Raw genomic sequence first — 13,670 nt, forward strand, 5'->3', positions numbered from 1 at the left:
GCCAACAAAAATGGAACCGACGTAGCCCGATACTGGGTCGAAATTTTATGAATGACACGATAAAGTAAAGTAAATAAGTAAAAATATAAAAGATACAAAAATCAAGATAAAAAAGTTCGATAAGTTTATGACAGACCGTTTCCAGAGTAGATAAAGAAACATATAATGGTGCTCTCTTGGCCGTTATAGTAGTGTCTAAAGAACAGCTTTTCTAGTGTAAATTTCTATCTCTTTAGTCCTGACCCCGTGAAGGGAGTATAGTGGTCATCGTGATGTCTGATATTGTATGTCTTCAAAACTCTCTGGTTATTTCTTTTAACTCATGCAATGGTATTCTCATTATTCCTGTAATTTGGTCGATCCACCTTGTTGGGAATCTTCCTCGTGATCTTTGGCCTTTTACCTTTTCTTGCATCATAAGTCTTACCGTGTTTTCTGTGTATGCTCCCATAACATGTCCAAAGTATTTTAATTCTTGGATATGGACTTGGATGAACAATCAAAGGATATGGAAAGAAGTTTTTTTATCTTTCTTAATTTGAAAAATTTAATGGGAACTTAATATTTGATAATATCGGAGAACAAAAATAAAACAATTCTTTTTGAAATTTTGAACAAACATTACTGCTCTTTTAGCTTGACTGCTCGATTTTATAAAAATCAATTTATTTAATACGTGTGGAATGTAAAATTCTACTCTTTTCAATTTGAAAGGCTTTTAAATTTGAGCGAAGTTATCAATATTCGTACCAAAATAACTCATCCCTTATTAAATCTTTGGTGAAATTACGGAAAAGAGGAAATTAATAAATAATTGAATGCCTCAGGGCTGACAGGCACTCATGAGTATGTTGATTGGAAACGAAGTTTCGGACTCATCCGACCTTCCGCCCTAAATGTACACCAAAGCAACCCTTAGGGCGGTGTTTGTTCCGTTTCATCTCGAATAATTATATACTAACTCAGAGATCCCTACGATTAAAAAAAATCTCACAATTTTCCTTAATAATAACAGGGTGAACACGTAATATACATAAAGCGTGGGGGACATAAGAGTGCTCTGGTCGTAGTTTTAATGGCTTTCCTTAAAATATAATTTTAATATATTGTATGATGTAGAAATTCCACAAAATATATGCGTTCTATATGCTTATATATTTACAAAGTGAGTTCTGAACGATCAATATTAAGACAATATAATGCACAAATAAATCGAACAATAACTATGCAGGTCAACGTACACGGTACAATATTATTGAGCACTATGTTTTATTATGGGCGAGAAAACGAAGCACTAAACCTATCAGTTTTCCGCAGCAACCTGAATCGTTGTAAAACTTTTTGCATTCGACCTGGAAAAGTATTAGGGAAAATTGTAAATAAAATTCATGGTGGTAAAATAAAAATTACATTTTGTACATAAGAAAAATACATTTCCAAAGGGCAAAGAAAATGAAAAATTTGCAACTAAGAAAATATATACAGAAATGAGTTTAACTTTGTTAGTCGTGGGTTTTCGACGATGGGTCTCGAGCTACTTGGGGCCCTAGGTGGACCTCATTTCCTGAAGTATGTTAATTTTATTCTAAATTAGTCAAAAGATTTAATTAGAAAGTCATTACTTGGGGTTTTCGAGATCGCTGAACACGAATAGTCTGACAAAGATGATCCTCGAGTTACCTGGTACCCAGGCTGAAACCTTTCTTCCAAAATTTTATATTATTTTCATTCGGAATCAATCAAAAGTAATTATTCAGATGTTTTCGAGGTCGATGAAAACAAATATTATGACAGCGATGATCCTCGAGCTACCTGGAGCCTAGTGTGGATCTCGTCTCCTGGAATTTTATGTTATTTTTATTCGAAATCAGTCAAAATCAATACTCGGCTGTCTTGGGATTGCCGAACACCAATATTACGATGGCCATGATCTCGAAGATATCTGGTACCCAGCGTGAAAGTCGTGTTCTGAAGTTTTTTGTTGTTATTTATGATTTATGATTTTTGAATATAAAGAAAAAAATTATTTTCCTAAGTGAAAAAAGTTAATTAACAAATAATCGTATCATTCAAATATATTTCTTCCTTGTCTTATTATGTATCCGATAATAATTCATTTTCTCCATATTCGTGCCATTTTCAACCAGCACAATTTTTATGTGTTAAAGTGCAAACCAACCATTCTTTCTACTTTTACATTTTTATACAAAAAAAAGATGATTTGTTGTTATTTGTCTTCTTTCTATAATACAAGCAGCGGGCCAGACGTTGTAACTGGCTAAGTATGTAGACTTGGAATAAATAATCCTTCGCCGAAACAATTTTCCAAGTCGAAATGGTAATAATAATGCTTGATGAATTTAAGGGCACTTTATTTTACATTGCACTGCTACAAAAGATAGCTTGTGCAAATGTATTTAACTAAAACTAAAACTTCTTATTTTTCTGTTATGTGGGAAGCAAAAGTTACGTAGAACGCGTGTATTCGTGAAGTAAATTAAAATGTTTACTGTCCTGCACGGGAACCGAAAGAGTAGTCTGGTGACACCTGGATGATCATTCCGCGTGATAAACGAACACAAATGTTGAGAGGTTGAGATGTACCTACTGTCAGGTATGAAACCGAGAACGGAATCTCTGAATGCCGCTTCAATCCAACATTTTATAGGAAAGAGGGACCCGCCAAATTTCATCTTTAACAAAATATTAACGTTCCAACGGTTGGTTCTAAGAAACCACTTCTTCTATGGTATAATTTAACTATTTGAGAGAGTAAGTCATCGTTTAAAGGCCCAGAAATGCGGAAAGCTGTTTGGAAATCCAGTGACGTACACTTACTTTTATTTTAACGTTAATTATATTTTATTTTTCAAATATTAATGTTCGAAATAGGCCACAATATATTTATTTACAAGTTTTTACTGACGTTTCGATCTCTATATCCAAAGACCGCTTTCAAAGGTATAAATGATAGTTATAATTATTTTATTTGTTTATTATTATATATTTTTATAATCTTATATTGTTTATTTTTTTTTCTATCTTTAAAAACGGAATAGAGATCGAAACGTCAATGTATTAAACATGTAAATAGATATATTGTGGCTTATGTCCAACCTTCTCCCTAAAAATACAGAATGCCACAAACAAGCAGCTATAGAAAAATAAATATATCTGTCATTTGTATGTTTGAAAACGGTCTCTTTATAGAGATCGAAACGTCCGTAAATTAAACATTTGAATAAATATATTGTGGCTTATTCCCAACATCATTTCTAAAAATACAGAACGACAAGCGAAAAGCCATAGAAAATAAATAGTACTATCATTTGTATAATTGAAAACGGTGTCTGGATATAGAGATCGAAACGTCAATAAATAAACATATGAATAAATATTTTGTGGCTCATTCCCTACATTCCCCTAAAAATACAGAATGCCACAAACAAAAAGCTATAAAAAAGAAGTAATTTTGCAGAAAGTTTACTGATACCAACCGGCTGACGCGGAAGTTACGCTAAAACGTCTTTTGAGGTGACCCGTCCTTAAAGAGTTACACAATGAAATTTTTTTAAAACAAATTTTAAGACAGTTTCCACACCACCCCAGAGGTATGTCTTGTGGCGCGATACTTTTTTTAAATGGGTGTTCGCCAAGAGCCATATTGTCTTATTAAATAAAATGAACAAAACACTTAAACAGTATAAAACAAAACAAAATAAAATCCTATAAAACAAAATAAAATTCTATAAAAACAAAATAAAAATAATGTGATGTGTTTAAACACAAACACTATACACACTTACTATGTTCTTCTCGTTTTTTTTTGTTTTTGGTTTTTTTTTATGCTGATGTTCTTATTAAACTATTAGAAAATATTATTCGCTGTCTAAACCTGAAGATGCAGTGCTGCTATCGCTGTCATTATCTTCACCACCTGGTGTAATTATAATTGGCTCTAGTAAAACTTTTATATAAGTGTCAAGTTCCCACATACGATGTTCTTCTTTAATTATGTGGCCTATACATTTAGCCTATTTCTCTGGAGTTACATGGAGGATTGCTTGAATCAAAAATTTCTTAATTTCGTTTAATTTGAACGTTTCGTTATTGCGTGCTACTTCTCCTTTTACTTGCTCCCAGATAAGTTCAATGGGATTAAGTTCGCAATGATAAGGTGGTAGACGCAGAACTTTGACACCATAATCTTTTGCAGTTTAAAACATTCCAAAGTTGCCAAACGATTGAAAAATATTGTTTTAAAATATCGATTTTTATTTTATAAATTTAAATATGTAACGAAACGGAACATATAAATAAAATTTATTTCATTACAATTTTGTGCTTAATTTTTACTATTAAAAAAATCAGTTTTTTTGTATTTTTATGACGGTAATAATCGCTGCATGGAAGAATACAGGTTTTGTATAACCATAATTACTACTTGTGAACAAGAATTGGCTACATTGTACGACAACTTCTGGTCAAGTCTACTATAGAGAAGCACAAATAAATATACTACTTTATATATTCTGTAATTTCTTATGAGGAAACGCAAATTGCAATCGAGAAAACAGGCAGTTTTCGAGGGCCGCTGTGTACATTTAAATTTGAGGATATTCCGCGTTCAAACTATGATATCACTCTTCTAAATTGAGGGTTTCTACTGTATACATTTACGAAGAAACTGCATAATAATTAAACAATAAAACTAAAAGATTTATTGCCCTTTTACAAGTTCAGAAAACAAATAAACATTCCTGACCCAATTCTAGTTAGACAAAAAACTTGTTCTCTAATGAACTAGTGAAGCGGTTGGTACCTAGTCAAAAACGTACATGAACAGTTATGGTCGTAAAAGTGATAACTTTTATATTAAGAAAAGGAGAATTGGCAGTAACTTAATATCGAAGCGTGTTTAGATACCAAAAGAAACAACCTGTTTTAGCAGGGGTCTTAACAAAAAATGGCCGAGATAAAAACTTGTTTTATTTGAGCCGAGATATATCGAAAATAAATCGTGTTTTATTAATAATTGTAACAAAAATAATGAGGGATTATTGTGACGCATATTAACCCATTAAAGCCCCTTATTCCGTAGAAGGAGTATGAAGTTGCAATTTTAATTTTGAGATACAGAAAGGCATTAAAAATTACATACAGAATTAAATTATGTGTAAATGTTATTTCTTGACTGGCAACTTTAGTTGCCACTGGGATGGTATGATACAAAACAAGTTAAAATAATTAATATTTATTGTAGGTTAATTTTGAACATTATGAAATAGTTTGAAACACTTATCAGGGTACAAAGGTGTGAAACATTTCCTGTATAAGTTACAAGTCCGATTTCTACATTTTCAACCTAGTTGAGTAAGCTAAATAATGGTTGAACTTTGTACAGGGAATCTGTATGTTTTTCATTATTAGCTAGATGCAGATATGTACCTCATTATTTAATTAAAAAGATTACGACTAATTGCATCGGGTACTAATATACAGTTAATGTCTGGCTCTTGTGACCAATACAGCCGTCGATATGGTAGTGCATGATATTCTAAATACATCTTAAATGTATACCTTTAAAGAAGAAAAAAAAGGTAAAGTAACAGTTTTATTCCGAATATGTAACTAAATACTATATATTTCTACAGACTGACATTAAAATAATTTATGACGACCCCAAGGAAAAATTGGGAACAAAGTAAAATATGGATATATAGAAATATAGGGAATCTACGGTCATAAGAAATTTAAAAGATACCAACGAAAATACAAAGTATGACATACATTAAAAAAAAATAAAAAAAACAAAAAATGAAAAACTTGTAAAATCAGTGGCCAGTAAAACGATAAAGAAAGCTTGAATATAGACATACTCCAGTCGTCAGAGACGAAAATGCTTGAAGCGACTGGCGATTTTGAATACCAGTTACGCGCGTGAAATCAATTTTAAATAAAAGTATTAATTCAGTGGTAATAATTTGATATCTTTTGATCAGAGTATCCTATTGATAAAAATTAAAATGCATTTTAAAGCTAAAGAGTGCAGGTTTTGTATGCAATTTTTGTATTATATCGCAATTAGAGTCAGATTTTATAAAGGTATTAAATATAAACGTTGCGCAAGTTTTCGCATTTTTTATGATTAGACTTCGGCAAATATGCATATTGCATATTTTGCATATTGGGCATATTTTATGCAAATATTTCATATTTTGGCATATTTGTATAAAAGTTTGCATAAAGTGCATAAAAGTTCAGATTTTTATACTGTATTTGAAAATTTTTAAACATACCAATTTATTTCAATTCTTGTATAAAATTTTGTAGTCATTTTAATCAAGAAATGATCTAAGTACGTAATCTCTACAGGTACAAAACATTTACAATTTCAAAGAAGATCAATTTAAGTAGCCCTCAACATTCTTAGAAAGTCTCGGTCACTGAGGCATTCAGTTATTGGATAATCGCTAAGGGTTCGCTCATTTGCATTTTATGATCTAATCCCCAAATCTATCTACAATTTATTGTATCTTAACAGCAGGTAAACGGCTAATAGTTTTGTTCCTAATTTAGGGATTTTCCAAAATCTCCCAGTTTATTGAATTAGGTACCTAAACATTTCTAATTTGATGCTCAGATTTGTAAATCATTTTTGTTTTGATATTCAAAGCGTAAACACTCGTTGTGCGTAACAAAAAGGAAGATTGTGATTTTATAATGCCTAAAACAACCAGTGCTTCAACTTGGATTAAACCTTATAAAGAGCTGTCTATGGATATGGGAAAAATCTACTGTTCAGTCTGTGGCAAAATTGTAAGTATCTAATATTTTCTATTAAATATCTAATATTTCATACATACAGGGTGTTTCCAAATGACACTTACAACGTTTGACTGTAGATACTTCTTGAAAAATTGAACAAAACAATATAGTTAATGAGGGGTCAAACTTATTTACTTTTCGAGATACAGGGTGTTAAAATTAAAAAAAATTAAATTCTTTTAGTTAATAACAACAATAACTTTAAAACCAATAAACGTATTTACTTGAAATTTAGTACTCGTAGGTTGTTTCTAAATGAAAAATAGCTTCCTTTAGTGAGAAAAAATTGTCCATGGTACAATACAATGGTGTGTATTTAGAAAAATTTTTCACCTTTACTTTTTTTTATGAAGTCATCCATTCTAAAACACAATTATTTTTATTGTAATTGAATTAACAAAAAAAAAAACTTTTGTTGAATTTTAAAATAAGTTATATGATGTACTAATGGTTAGTAACAAAAACTAATTTGTGGATTAATACTGCATTTAAAACACTTAGCGAGTGTTTTTTTTTTTTCAAACCAGTTATTTGATTAACCAAAAACACCTTGTATATTTTTATATTTTAAAGGTTGGGTTAAAATAAAGGTTTTTATTTTTATTTATAGATAGCATGTGAGAAGAAATTTCAGATAGACCAACATGTGAGAACTGCTTCACACATTGCAAAAAAAGGAAAAATAGGAGGAAAACATCAAACTTCAATGGCTAAATGTTTCCAATCTACTTCAAAAAAATTAGATGAGCAAGAAACTTTTAATGAAGACTTGTGTCGCGCATTAGTGTCTGCAAACATACCGCTTTCAAAATTAGCAAATGTAAATTTTAGTTCGTTTCTAAAAAAATATTGCAAACTTAATGTTCCAAGTGATCGGTCTCTAAGAAGAAATAATGTGAACGGGCTATACTCGTCGGTGTTAATTAATATTAAGGAAGAAATTGCAGATAATTATTTTTACATATCTGTAGACGAAACCACTGATTCCTCAGGAAAGTATATTGCTCATTTATTGATTGGTGTTCTTAAAGAAGATATATATATATATTTAGGGATTCTACAGTATTCACTGCCTTCCCTCGCTCAACCGTTTCCATCTCTCTCTGTTGTTCCATTCTCCATCGTTTAGTCCTCTCTTACTCATGGCGTCGTCTACTTCGTTCCTCCAGGATTTTCGGGGTCGTCCTCTTTTCCTCCTTCCTATGGGGCTCCATTCGGTTATTCTTTTTATCCATCTGCTGTCGCTAGCTCTTCTTACATGTCCATACCACTTTAGTCTTTTTTGTTCTATATATGTTAGTATGTCTGTTTCTATTGATGTTCTTTGCTTTATTTCGTCATTACTTCTCCTATCCATTCTTGTTACTCTGCAGCATCTTCGCAGGCATTAGCCTGCATTACCCTTTGGTAAGGTATCTTAAAGAAGATACCTTACCAAAATCTCATCTTATTTCATGCCAGCAACTTGAGAAAACAAATGCTTTAACAATTTCGCGTTTTATACAAGAAACATTAGCAACTTTTTTTCTTCCGACAACTATTCCTTCTAATAAATTACTGCTTATTTTATCGGATGCTGCTCCTTATATAGTGAAAGCAGGACAAAATTTAAAAATATTTTCCCAGATTTAATACATGTTACTTGTGTAGCGTATGGATTAAACAGAGTTGCAGAGGAAATACGAAAAAAGTTTCCTCTTGTAAATACCATGATATCCAGTGTCAAAAAAGTATTTCTTAAATCTCCTATAAGAATTCAACTTTATAAAGAAATGCTACCTAACATTCCTCTTCCACCACAACCTATTTTAACGCGATGGGGAACATGGTTAGAAGCAGCTAATTTTTATGCAGATCATTTTGTTAAAATAAAGAACATAATTGATACGTTAACAGATGAAAGTTCCCAATCTCTTTTGGATTCTAAACAAACTTTTCAGAGTAACTTGCTTCAACAAGAACTTTCATTTATAAAATCAAATTTTAGTTTTGTTCAAAAAACAATTACTCAGTTAGAATCACCAAAACTGTCATTGTTCGAAAGTACAGCATTAATAAAAGAATTTGAGTCATGTTGTCGAAACGTTAGAGGTAATATTGGAAAAGATATTTTAAAAAAATTTGAAGCTACTATGGAAAAAAATAAAGGTTACCATATTCTTTCTGAAGTAGTCAGTGTTCTAGCTGGAAATATTTCGGAAACAATTAATTTAGAACCAAATGTTTTGGTTAGTTTGAAAAATGCTCCCGTTACATCAGTTGATGTTGAACGAAGTTTTTCCATATATAAATATATGTACTCAGACAGAAGCCACAAGTTTTTGTTAGAAAATTTTGAACACCACTTGGTCATTTATTGTTACCATAATTCTAAATAAGTTTATTCATACTTAAAAATGATGTAGTTACTTAAAATAAATGTAAATCTTAATGAATAGTAGGAAATATTTAGTTATGAACACTTTTTTTTTTAAATAAAATTGTTACTATTTTACGATTTTTTTATTTATTTGTATGCATATTTTGTAAAATATTTGCATATTTGCCGAAGTCTATTTATGATTCTTATTGGACCAATAAAATTTATCACTTTCATTATCAGGTCACCATATAATTTCCATTTCTAGAATATAAGCTTCAAAACCTATGACATAAAATTTCTGTTTTTTGTTTTGGCAACAAATGTGAGGGATTAGACCTAATAACGCTAAATTTACAACTTTCAAATTTCAAATGATATAAAACGTTAAGAATTGCTTATTTTAAATTAAACCGGTACGTTTTTCAAAATTACCCAATTTTACCTACAAATTTCACCTAAAGTCCGTTTGCCATTATGCTAATTTCAGTACTGATTTCAGTACTAAAAATATTAGTTAGTTACGCGAGTCGATTTAGTATGAAAAATGTATGTTTGTGTTTGCAACTATCTTAATTTTAATTAGCATGTAGGCATGCGCTCTACCAATTTTGTACTGATAACCTAACAATGAAGTTTGTTTTATGATTATAGTAAACGAAACAAACAGGTAGATAATGATTGTGAAAAAGAAGCTACAATTATGTGCAGAAGCTTTAATTGTAATAATAATGCTAGCATAAAGAAAAAAAAATCATACGCTTCTTAACAAAAGCGTATATGGAGAAAAAAAGGATCCAGAGAAGAAGGTAAAGGGGCACAATGGAATATTAGATATGTTGAATGAAGAACTATTTGTAGAAGACCCTTTGGCATATAAAAACCTTTTACGAATGACTAATAATTTCTTTAATAATTGTTACCACCAGTTGAGAATAACCTCAGTTTTACTTAATATTTCATCATTTTTAGTTCAAGAAATTAGAACATGCTCTAATTTTTAGTAATGTATCGGCTGGCGCATCTAATTTGTAGATATAATATTTTTATTAATAAATTCAGTACTGAATTTAGCATAATGGCAAGCAGACCTGACACGGTCTTTGCAAAGGCATTTACTGTGACGTGCAATCGCTTGTAATATGAAAGCTTAAATTATGTGGTTTAAGGCATTTCAAATGACTCATATTTCAAAACTTAAAATCGAAATTTCATTTCATGAGTTTTGGAGATTAGGCTCTATTAATAGAAATTTCACATCGACCGGTCAATAACTGACTTTATTTGCCGAAAAAAAAAATTTCGGGTTTTACGTTTAAATCGCAGTTTGATTTTTGTCGATAGCACAGTCGTTTCAAAAGATACCAAATTTTTACCGTCCAGTTGTTACAAACTTTATTTAAAATTGATTTCGTGCACGTAACTGACGTTCAAGTTACGTCTTAAGAAAGTTTATTACGTTGGGATTGGATACAAATCAAACACACTGTCCCATACAAACTGCAAATGTTCTGGAATGACGCATGGAGACACAAAATGGACAAGTCCTGGGGAGGTCAAACATTGAATTGGGCTTCAGATTATCCTCGATAATAACAAAATGATTTCTTCAAAATTTGGCTACTGAATTTTGTCTTAAAACCATGTGGACCTCTTAAAATGTTGGAAACATTTTAAGAGATCCACATGTTTGTTTTCAAAATAATTCTCCTTTTTTACTGCTCACTAACTAATTTTCGATGACAAAAAACGAATAACGAATATCGATAACGAATATCGATAACGAATTTAAAAAAAAAAATCCGGACTCAAATAATAAAACCAACTGCTTTGGCAGCGGTTTATCGAGTACTGATATCATTCTTAAAAATCGTTCGCTTCCCCTTAAACATTTACCCAACAATCTAAGTGAAAATGTTTATATTTATTTGACGCGCAATATTAGGCGGAATCAAGATTAAACGAAAAAGCAATTTGTGTTATTATAAACAGACTAAAAATGTTTATATTATCAATCTCAGCGACGCAAAAAGACTTAGAATATTTTTCGGTGTTTTAATATATACGAGGTAAAACGAAATGCTACATTCGTATAATTTTTAGAGGTCAAATCTCTGACGACTGAACTTAAACATAAAAAAAGTAAAAGCAACTAAAGAACTGAAGAACAGAAATAACAAAAAATTCTTTGTTGCTGAAATTGCTGTTAAGAGTGCTGAAGTATATTGAGACTAAAAAACAAGCTGGACAACATCTACGACCTGTTGCAGTTCCTCGTGTTGTAAGTATAAAATTATTCTAAATTTAAGCAGTATTTTATCTCGTCATTACTGATCTTAAGACGGTATAAGAAGACAGGTATAGGAAGTGCTGAACAATTTTTCCATATGTTACAAAATATAACAAGTTCTGCTCTGGTGATTGCCAACGTCCGGGAGACTAGACAAGGCACTTGAAAGAAGAAGAAAATTTGTCCAGATCGTTGGACCAAGATTTAAAATGGTTTAAAATTTGTTGAAAATTTATCGACCAATTTTGTAGGTATTAAATAAGGGACCACCTCGTATATAGTTAAATAGATTAATCCTTTAATAACAACATGGTAACGTACTTAGTTCAGACTCTGAAATCATGCCAAGATGTCAACAAGGCACATCCGAGAACGCTGACAGCGGTTGCATTATTATGATATGTACGTAGAGTAGCGACACCACCGGTTTGATTTGTGTGAATATCAAGTGACAAATATTCGTAATTACACCTGTCGGCAGAGCATCTTGTTTTATCAAATTGCACCCAAGAACCAGAACGGAATCGTTGGCCCAATTACATACTGCAGCGTAAGAGAAATTTCTCTTATTTGTTTTGGAAAATACTAAATACGGTTTATATTTTGGTCGAATTTATCGGTATGTATTTGAAATTCTAGATAATTTAGTAGTGCATGTTATGTATACAGGGTGACGATTTGAAAACTTCCTACTTACGTCTAACTTTCAATGAATATTTTTAAACATTTAGGTTTAAGTCAATAGCACGTGAATTATTTTCATGGTTTTTTACTATTTTATATATCAAGCTATTCTTATTATTCATTTAAGCTATTTAAGTCTTATTTTTTGCTCGGTAACAACAAAAAGGAATTTAAAAGTTACTGATGTAATTAGAACTTGCCTGCACTAAGATACTGGCAGCCGTAGCTCAGTGGCTGTGTTACTGGCTTAACAAGCTGGAGGGCCCGGGTTCGGATCCTGGCACCGACAAAATTTTCAATTTCTAATTTAACTGAGCTGCCACCGTGCTCCGGAGGGCACGTAAAGCCGTCGGTCCCGGCTACGAAAGTAGTCGTTAAGTCATGTTAGGGACGCTTGCGCGACCTGAAAACCCTAACACTAGACCTTAGCCAAAAGGTTACACGAACCTACTTACTTACTAAGATAACGAATTATAACGGAATTATGTAAATATAAATTACGTTATTGTGACTTCCTATCTTGCGACCTATCTGGTGGTCTAATAAAGTAACCTTTTTCGCCGATTACGTCGCTGCGATCTCAAAAAAACATCATTAGCTCTAGAAAGTCCATCGAATTAGAATCTAGATTCTAACTCGATGAGAAAGTCTAACCTTTTTTAGACATATATGTCAAATTTTAGAGCAAGCAGCCGTAAGTATATTCCTGACAGATGCACAAAGTTGATGGATGAAAATTTGAAAAAATGATGCATGTGGAGGAAACCGATTTTTGATCTCTCATTAATACAAAAAATTGTTCTAATTACGATTAAACTAGATAAAAGCTGGATAAATAAAATGGAACCAATCTTTCTATTGGACTCTACGTTAATCAAATCCCAGTATGTGTGTGTAGTTGGAAATATTACTGGGATTACTAGATCTATTCACCTAACCAATCAAAGCCCAATAGAATAAGTGAAGTACTACAATTACCTAAGAACCATAAAAAATGAAAAATAGACCAACAATCAGGAGATACGAGTAAGTATCGGAAAAGCTAGATTCACTTTTAACCGGATGAGGGCCTTCCTCAAAAATCAAAAGCTCTCTCTTGGTATAAAAATAAGAATGCTGAAAAATAACAATGCTCTTCTGTTTTATGCTCTTGAGTCTTTATAAACTCTTCTGTTTTTATGAATTAAATTGTAAGCGTTAGCGATATAATTGTAGTGTAGAATATTCAAGATTCCGTAGACTGACCAAATTTTAAAGGAGCAGGTCCTGAGAAGAATGAATAAAACTGAAAGGTACCGAACACCGTGAAATCTAGAAAATTACAGTACTTTAGACACATTATTAAAAATAAATTAAGATATGACCTTCTACAAGCCATCCTACAGGGAAACATATTTGGAAGCGAGGTCCAGTAAGAATAACGTCGTGGTTAAATAACCTTATAATTGCTGGAATCATTATATTGAGCTAAAAGTAGACTATATAGAATAAAATAAAATAATTTTTTGG

The sequence above is a fragment of the Diabrotica undecimpunctata genome, chromosome 1 (assembly GCF_040954645.1).
Source record: "Diabrotica undecimpunctata isolate CICGRU chromosome 1, icDiaUnde3, whole genome shotgun sequence".
Classification (NCBI taxonomy): domain Eukaryota; kingdom Metazoa; phylum Arthropoda; class Insecta; order Coleoptera; family Chrysomelidae; genus Diabrotica; species Diabrotica undecimpunctata.